A 9,020-nucleotide genomic window follows, 5' to 3' on the forward strand; every position below is an offset into this window, starting at 1 on the left:
CTATCTAATTAAAGCCAAAAAGAGGTAACATTTGAGGTAAAGCAGCCTACATAGGAGGGAATTTTATTTCATAAATTTGTTAAACTCCTAGGAAGATAATAAGGTAGACTGCTGTGAGCATGGCTTAGAATTTGTAATATAACACAGAAGCATTAACCACAATGGAGCAGTTTTTTACATTTTAATAAAATATTTAAAGGTTTTGCCTTTTTTTTCTCTGTCTTCATTGTTCATTGTCCTGCAGTCTAAAAGCTGAGATAAGAAGATCGCTAGGAGCTTTGCTGACACAGCCATGTGTCCACATCTGGAATAGTCCCTCATCCCACCCTACAAAGAGCTTCTAATGTATGGACATAACAAAACAAGCCACGGAATAGAAGTATCCCAGGCTACAGCTGTCATACAGTCCAATGTCTAGCCATTGCGTTGAGTAGCAGTCTTGGTAGCATTTTAGATGACAGCATCATGCTACTCATTAGTGTTGTACCTGTTTCTTGAAACCCTCAGAGACCACCAAGGAGCCAGTTTCTGATGCAAGCACATAAGGGTCCTTTTATTCATGTTCAACCTGGGCCACTGCATGGCAGATGGAAGGAAATGTGGCAGCGGCCATGAACCCAGGTGTGGAAAGTTTTTATAGGGAAAAACCACAAGCCGGGAATTACATGCTTGGGATTGGGTAGAAGGGATATGGGGCAAGGTGATTTTTTTTTGAAACTATTGGTCTAGACTTTGGGTGCGAAACCACATTTGAAACCACTGGGTTAGACTTTTGGTGGGGAACTACAACCCGCTGAACAGGATTATCTGGATCTTGTTAAAACTTACTGCCCTGTATCTGTTCAAGTTGCCATGGCACATTCCTGAGATTCTCCCTGGAACTGAGTACAGCAGGTGGTCTGAGATGGTGGCCCTTTCCCTAAGATGGAACCTGTAAAGTCAAGTCTAGACCTTCACCATCAGCACCTTATCTACTTGGACCAACATTCATCTCTCCTATCCCTAGACAGGATGGACTGCAAACTGGAATGGTCAACTAGAATACTTTCATACTTCAGTTATCAAGATGTTTGCTGCAGATAGCTCAGATCAGCGTGAGCAGATACACAAAGGTCTTACCAGAAAAATAAGATGCAACATTAACAGAGAAACAGAACAAGACAGGGCCAGTTGAGATGGGGAACAATGTTGGCAAACACCAAGCTGCTGAGTTTCCCCTTAGTGTCTGGGAAATGAAAAAAATCTTGATCTGGAATGTGATGATAGGTGTAATTTAAACAGTGAAGGAGCTGGGAAAGGCGTAGTCTCTGAAAGAAGACCCCTGCTTCTGGACTAGGAGCCACATGGTAGACAGTGTCATTTGGAGTTCTGAGCTGTTTGCAGATAGGCTTGGGCATGGGAGTGTCATTGATTGAGAGAGTGTTTCATCTTTCAAAAGATTATTTAGGCAGCAAAGTCAGAAAACTGCAAGAAAGAATTCTTTCTTGAAGCAAAAGTCACACACGCTAAAAGAGTTTAATTTCCCCCGGCATTAATATAAGTATCAATTGTCAGTCATTTATTTAAAGCCTTGAACTCTTATAGGAATTATAATATTTAATTATTTCCCCGTTAATTTTTGCCAGAAAAACATCAACAACTACAAAGCAAGCAGACACCAAGTAAGTAAAACACATACACTCACTGAGGCTGCCCATGAGGTATAGGAACTAGCCAGATTCTGTACACATAAGCGCCTGCGATTGAAGCCAGTTGGTGAGATAACACAACAGAAATTCGTTTGTATAGTCTGCACAAGACATCAGGCTAAGTTCCCAGCCCCCATGCAAAAAAGTTGATGCCCCAAGGCTACGACTGGAATTTTTGATTGTCTTGATTTTGTAAACAACTAAGTCTTTGACAATTTTCTCCAGCAGATCTTATCAGAGAGATCTATAATTTACCACTTGTGTGAAATTGAGGGAGAGGAAAAAGAATGAGCACAAGAGTAGTTACCTAACTTCATTTATTTATTATTGTATGTGTACCTGTGGGAGACGGTGGTGAGCACACGTCACAGTGTGCAGTGGAGATCACAGGGTGACTTTGTGAAGTGTTTCTCACCTTTCACATTTACATGGGTTCCAGGGATTGAACTCAGGTGGTTAGGCTTCCCCTTAAATTTTATATTCTTACATTCACCGAGAAACAATGTGGGAGGTTTAATTGAAACAACAAACGGGAGCAGCCCTGAGTAGAGTCTCTAGTCACAGACGCCCGGGGTCACGTGGCCTTTCCATCAGCCTTGTTTTGTTCCTCCTTCTGGTCACATTATGGTCAAAGCTCAGTAATCAGGAGCACAGAGTAGATCTTCCTGGCTCTTACCAGAGACATAACTTCAGACTGCTGTTTGTAGCTGTCAGTCCTTTCAAATTTTATTTATAAATTCCAAATGAAGTTCTAGTGTTTATTTGGGGACAAAAAAAAAAAAAAAAAGAGGCTGAAATGCTTTGTAGAACGGCTTTAGCTGCTGAATTATTAAAACATATCCTATAATAAATTATAAATACATAAATTATAATAAAGATACAAGTCGTTCAAAGGAACAAAGGGAAGCAGCATTCAAGTACAGGAAGCTGAGTGGGAACAGGGAAATGGATATTCACAACTGGGAGAGCTAAGACCACTATTTGAAATCAGTGTTGAGAGAAAGCATTACTCAACATGCTTTGTTAAGGCAATGCTCATATCACCTATAAAACGAATAAGTTACTCAGATGAATTAAACATTTAAATGGAAAATTAATTAAAGTGACTTAAAATATGATTACATAAAACAAAAGATGGATATATTTCACTAAAAATATATTTATATATCTATATCTATATCTATATCTATATATATATATATATATAATACATACATATGCAAGTCCTTAAAACCAACAAAAGGATAAATATGCCAATAGATAAAAATAAGAATATATAATTTATGAACTAAATTTTAAATATAAAATATCTCATGTTCTTTGTAATAAAGATAATTAATTTCCACTTTGATTTATTCCATTTGAAAATAATTTCAGCAAAGGTTCAGGTCCTGAATGTGTCCATGCATTGTTAGGGGAGTAGAGATCAGGAGAGCTTTTCTGTCGTGTTAGTTCCATTTTATGGGTAAAATTCCTGAAACTTTCAGAGACAATTCATGTAAAATTCTAGAGCTTGTGAAAGAAAAGGTGGTTTTTCATTCTAATCTAACCAATTTTAAAACCTATCAATATTCCCAAAAAACATTCAAATATTCCCACCCAGTCACCCACAGTTAACATTTCTTAACATTACATAAACAAAAAAAGGAACACGAGACCATGTGCCGTAGCAATAGTTAGAATAGCATGTGAATTAATCAATGAATGGAATATTGTGCAAATCTTAAGTACTTTGGAAATACACAACTTGGAGAAACAGCCTCGAAGTATATAGTTCAGGGACAATACATCTAAAATAGCATGACCAATAATAAAGTAAAAGTATGACATCATTCTGTACCCTGCTACTCTTGTCCCATGGTTGGTTCTTCCCATCTGACTGTTTTATCCTGGGTGCAAAGTTCCATCCGCAGCTACGGAAGTACTTAGAGCAGTGGTTCTTCACCTGGGTCTCTTAACCCCCTTGGGAGCGAATGACTCTTTCACAGGGGTCACCTAAGATCATTGGAAAACACAGATATCCACACTATGATTCATAACAGTAACAAAATTATACTTAGGAAGTAACAACGAAAATGATTTTAGGGTCGGGGGTCACCGCACCAGGAGGAACTGTATTAAAGGGTGGCAGTGTTAGGAGGGACGAGAACCACTGCCTTAGTGTCTCAGGGCAGTACCAGTTTCTCCAGGACAGGGTTCAGTTCCTTTTCCTGAATTTCCTGTATGGAAGTGTGCACAGGCTGGCTCTTGCAGTGGGGAGATTTGCTACCGAAGAGGGTGAGATTGCTGTTGACCCACGCTGCTCTCCCTACTGAATTAAGACCTTTATTTTTTAAAATGTATTTTCTAGCTCATCTCATATGAGTCAGCTGGCGACTCTTCATGAAAACATTGATGGTTGACTCCCAGTCCCTCTCCCAAAAATATTATGATTCAGTTGGGTTGGGGTGAGTCCTGTAGCAGTCCTTAGAGTTTTATGAGCCTAGGTATGTAAAATGCACGTAAGAAACTGATTATAAAGTTGTTTTTCTCTGTGGTCAAATATATAAAACATGAAATTACTGTTTTAACCCTTTGAAATAAATTTACATCACTCTGCAAGCATCACTGTTCATTTTTAAAACTTTGTCATTGAAAACTCTGTTCATTGGCCATAGCTCCAATTTCCAGCCTTTGGTGGCAAGTACTATACTTTCTGTTCCTATGAAATTTTAATTTAAAATTTTTGGACAATTTTGTTTATGTATGTACTTATGTTGAACATTTTAATCCCCATTAACCTCTTTCACATCATTCTGAAATTCTTCTTGCAACAAGACCCCTCCTAATTTGCTTTTTTTTTTTTTTTTAAACCCACTGAGTTTAATCATGATTGCTTGCAGGATTGTTTAGTTACTAGAACATGGGCAACAGATTAGTGACTACATTGCTTAAGGCAATGATACCCTTTTCTCTAGAACCCACTAAAGATAATAAGGATAGAGCCTCCTGAATCCCTCCTCTATGCATGATGAAACAGTGATCGGATCAGTCTAATGCAGGTCTTGTGTGAATAAACATAACTGCAGTGAGTTCATGATCGAATTTGACTATTCTAGATTTGAGACAACTAGAATCATATATCCTTGCGTGCCTAGTTTCTTTCTCTTTCTTTTTTGAGATAGTTTCTGCCTTAGTCACTATTCTAGTGTTGTGAAGAGACACCATGACCAAAGAAACTCATATAAAAGAATGCATTTAATTGGGGGCTTGTTTATAGTGTATAGTTTCAGAGTGTTAGTCCATTATCATCATGGCGGGGAACATGAGGGAGGCTAGGGCTGGCATGAGCTTTCGAAAGCTCAAAGCCCAGCCTCAGTGACACACTTCCTTCAACAAGGCCTTGTCTCCTAATCCTTTTAATCCTTTCAAATAGTGCCATTCCCTGGTGACCAAGCATATGAGGGCCATTCTTATTAAATTATTATCACAGTGTCTTATATAGCCCAGGCTGGTCCCAATCGCACTATATAGCCTTGTTTTGAACTTCTAGCTTCCACTTTTCCAGCAGTGTGATTATTAATTATACCTCCATTATAAATTATAAATTATACCTCCAGCTTATGTGCTGCTGGGAAATGGTCCCATGGCCTCACATTTCCTAGAGAAGCACTTTACCAGCTGGGCTATGTTCGCAGTCCTAGTTACTTTACTTAGAATAATTTCTAGAAGCTCCATCTATATTGTCAAGTATGTTAGAATCTCCTTTCTTCCAAGGACTTTCTAATAGCTTATCGCATATTTTATCTGCTACTTAGGGAGGACATACTTGGCTTGGGCCCCCTTTTTGTGTATGATGCTGCTACAGATATTCTACAAGTATCCCCTGAAACTCCTGCTTTAGAAATCTGATTTTGTGTGTTTTTCGTTTTAGGTTTTGGGACAAGGTTTCCCTTGTTAGCCCAGGCTGTCCTGGATTTCATTCTACCACAAAGGCTGGCCTTGAATTTGTAGCCATCCTCCTGCTAGATCTTTTGAATGTAGGGATTAAAGGCTGAGCCAGAACAGCTGTCTCCATAATCTGATTTTAACGCTACAGAACTTACACTAATCGCTGGTACACTCTTTTTTCTTGCTGCATCAGCAACATAAGGGAAGCCATGTGAATGATCTGGTAAAAATCCTTTCACTTCCTAGATGGAGAAAGAATTTCAGGAAGGCAAAGTGTCTCTACATATAACTAGCGAAATAAAAATACATTTAAAAATGTTTGGGTGTATATGTATGGCGTGTGCATGTTTGTACAGACGTGTACAGTTGTGCTCAGGCATGCACGCATGTACCTCTGTCACCTCCCACCTTATTTATTTATCTACTTTCTAAATTTATTTATGAGATGGGCTCTCTTGCTGAAGCCAGAGCTCACTCTTTTGTCTGGACTTACCGGCTAACAAGGAGTCGACATGCCTCTCCTTCTGTACCTCCCATGGCTGGGGCTGTAGGTGTTTACTGCTACACCTGACTTTTATATGGGTATAGGGCACTGGACTCAGGGCTCCTGATTGTGCAGTGAATTTTTAACCCACTGAGCCCGAGATAAACTTTTACTGTGTTGGAAAAGCAAATAAAATGAGTTGTGTTCAGTGATACCATGCAGTAAAGCCTTTCCAGAGCAATAAAATCTAGCAGTTCTAATGGGATGGCAACTGTGTCTGCTCATCTTTATGTCTTTGTGATGAGCACTTCAACACACAGCAGCCTGGTAAAGGATGTTGTTCTGTTTCCTTTCTGTTACTCTGACAAAACACTGCCACAAAAAGTGGCTTAATGGAAGGTCATGATTTAGAAATTGTGAGGGTAGTCAGGACAAAATCTCAAGACACAGGAACCTGAGGCAGAAACCATGGACGAATGCTGTTTACCCACTTGTTCCCTGACTAATGCTCAGTTAACTTCCTTATATGCCCTAGGCCCAGGTGCCTAGGGATGGCACTGCCCACAGTGGGCACCATCCATCATCAATCAAGATAATCTCTTACAGATGGAGGCAATTTTTCAGTTGAGGTTCCCTCTTTGGAGGTGACTCTAGGGTGTGTCAAGTTGACAATAAAAACTAACCAGGATAGATACCAAGTTAAGATTTCAAGCAGACACACACGCAGAATGACTGTGTGACTGCGCTCTGAGGGAAATTCCATTGGTGTCATATGTACTGGGCCAGATGTCTATATGATCCCAGAGGTGCCTGAGCTTAGTTAACCAAGTAAAGCATGAGGACTCCCTCTCACCCGCTTTATTGTCACCCTGTGCCTACCCCACGTAGGCTCACTATGCAGAAATCCCCTGCCTGCAGAAGTTCCTCAGGGTGTTGGGTGAGAAAAGAGAGAAGGACATTTCCAAGGAGAGTCTGAAGTCAGGAAGGCCTCCCTGGGCACCTCCAACCTGGGACCATTTTGAGAACTGGACTTTACTTGTGTCCTAAGTTCCAGCCTCTTCCAGATTTCTAGAGACATCAAGCAACCTATCATTTAAACCATCATGCTCTATCTTTTCCCCATATATATACCATGATGAGAAAAATCTGAAAAGCACAGAGCTAGGCTGGAAAATGGAGCTTAGAAACACACGAAGAGATGGGCACATGATAGGTGGGGTCATACCTCTAGCTGTATGTCCATCTCTAGGGAACCACAAAAAATAAACAGATACCCATCCTCCATACTGGCTGCTAAGTGGGTCGCAGGCATGAGTATTGGGAAAAGCTCTCCAGGTGAGGCTAGCATGAGTTGGAGTTCAGAACTGATGGTGTGAAGTGGGCCAGAGAGAAGCATGGACATTCAAAAACAGACTTTGCCGTGGAGATACCTTACTAGCTATATTCAGGCAACACAAGGAAGGACCCTTGGGGCCTTCAAGTAGGCAGTGTGAGTGCTAGTGCTGCGTGAAGGTATTACTCTGTGTGTCTGGGCCATTGTGTCCACACTCCTCTTCACTGTCCTCTGTCTCCAGGATGGACTCTGGACTCATTGCTCCTGGGGAGCAATGTCGTAACAGAAACTAAAAATGATTATGGATGTTTCTGATGTTTTTAGGCAAAACCCAGAGCCCAAAAAGAAGTTTAAGTGTTTGTCCATCTTAGAGAATATCCTGACTTGGAAAGCCTCTGAAGGACAAGCATCTTGGCCTCCTTGTAGCACTTCAAAGGAGGGAGCATTCCTGAACTTGAATCTGTATAGGTCTGGGGTCCTGGAGGCCTTTGGTTAAGTTTCTTGTGCCTCAGGCTCAAGGTGGATGGGGGCTTCCACCCCTAGCCAAGAAGATATCTGTAATTGATACTTTGTGCAAAGGAAAAAAATTAGTTGTCTTCAATGGATTCTCATGAACCACATTTTAGGGTAGGCCCCATGCCCAGCAGTAGATGGCCAACACAAAACAAACTCTGTATTTTATAGACTGTTTTATATTGTGTTTGGGCATTTTTTTTTTTACCTTATTTGATCTTTTGCTTGTATATTTTGGTTTCCAGGTTTTGTGTTTTTGTTTTGTTTTTGGATATGAGTTTCTTGGTGATTTTTTTTTGTTTGTTTTTTAAAGAGAGAGAGAGAGAAAGACAGGACATAGAGTTGGGGAGGTGGGGAGGTGGAAAGGACCTGGGGGGAGGTTGAGGGAGGGGAGAATGATCATGTATAAATTTTTTTTAATTAAAGAAAAAAGATTCTTGTGCCTAAACATGGCCCATATGTAGTAGTGGGGTTCAGTAAAGACAGTGGGTATTGTGACTGAACACAATGTGCCCAATAACTAAAAGCCAGATTGCACCTGACTACTATCTCCATGCCAAGTTCATGTCACAGAGCACATGACTTAGTGACAGGGAGTCAGACAAGGGAAATCCAAGTGAAGCAAAGTTCCTTGTTTTTCTCATTACTCGGGTCAAACAGACTCCAAACGTCATATGAAATCACCGCGAGATGATAAAAGATTTACAACTCGCACTTTTATGTTAGTGGACTGAGATTTATACCTGTGTGTTGACACTTCTTAAAAAATGAAGTCATAAAATATTAGGAGAGATCGGAGGGGACATGGTAGGAACTGGGTGCACTATAATGTCATGTTATACTTCCATGATGACATTCATCATGTAGAAATAAAATCGGTTATTGATCTGTGATTTCCCCATTAAGCTGAGTTCTTCCAGGGCAAGCACTGTTTGTTATCCAGCAATTGGATTCTCAGCCATTACAGCTATGCCTGGCACCTAAGAAGCCCTCAGCAGATGATCTGCTGGCAGACTGCACAGAAAACAGCTAGAAGAGGAAGTGCCGAACAGAAAAGTCGCAGACCTCAGCC

This window comes from Peromyscus maniculatus, chromosome 16 (assembly GCF_049852395.1).
Source record: "Peromyscus maniculatus bairdii isolate BWxNUB_F1_BW_parent chromosome 16, HU_Pman_BW_mat_3.1, whole genome shotgun sequence".
NCBI classification, from domain to species: Eukaryota; Metazoa; Chordata; class Mammalia; order Rodentia; family Cricetidae; genus Peromyscus; species Peromyscus maniculatus.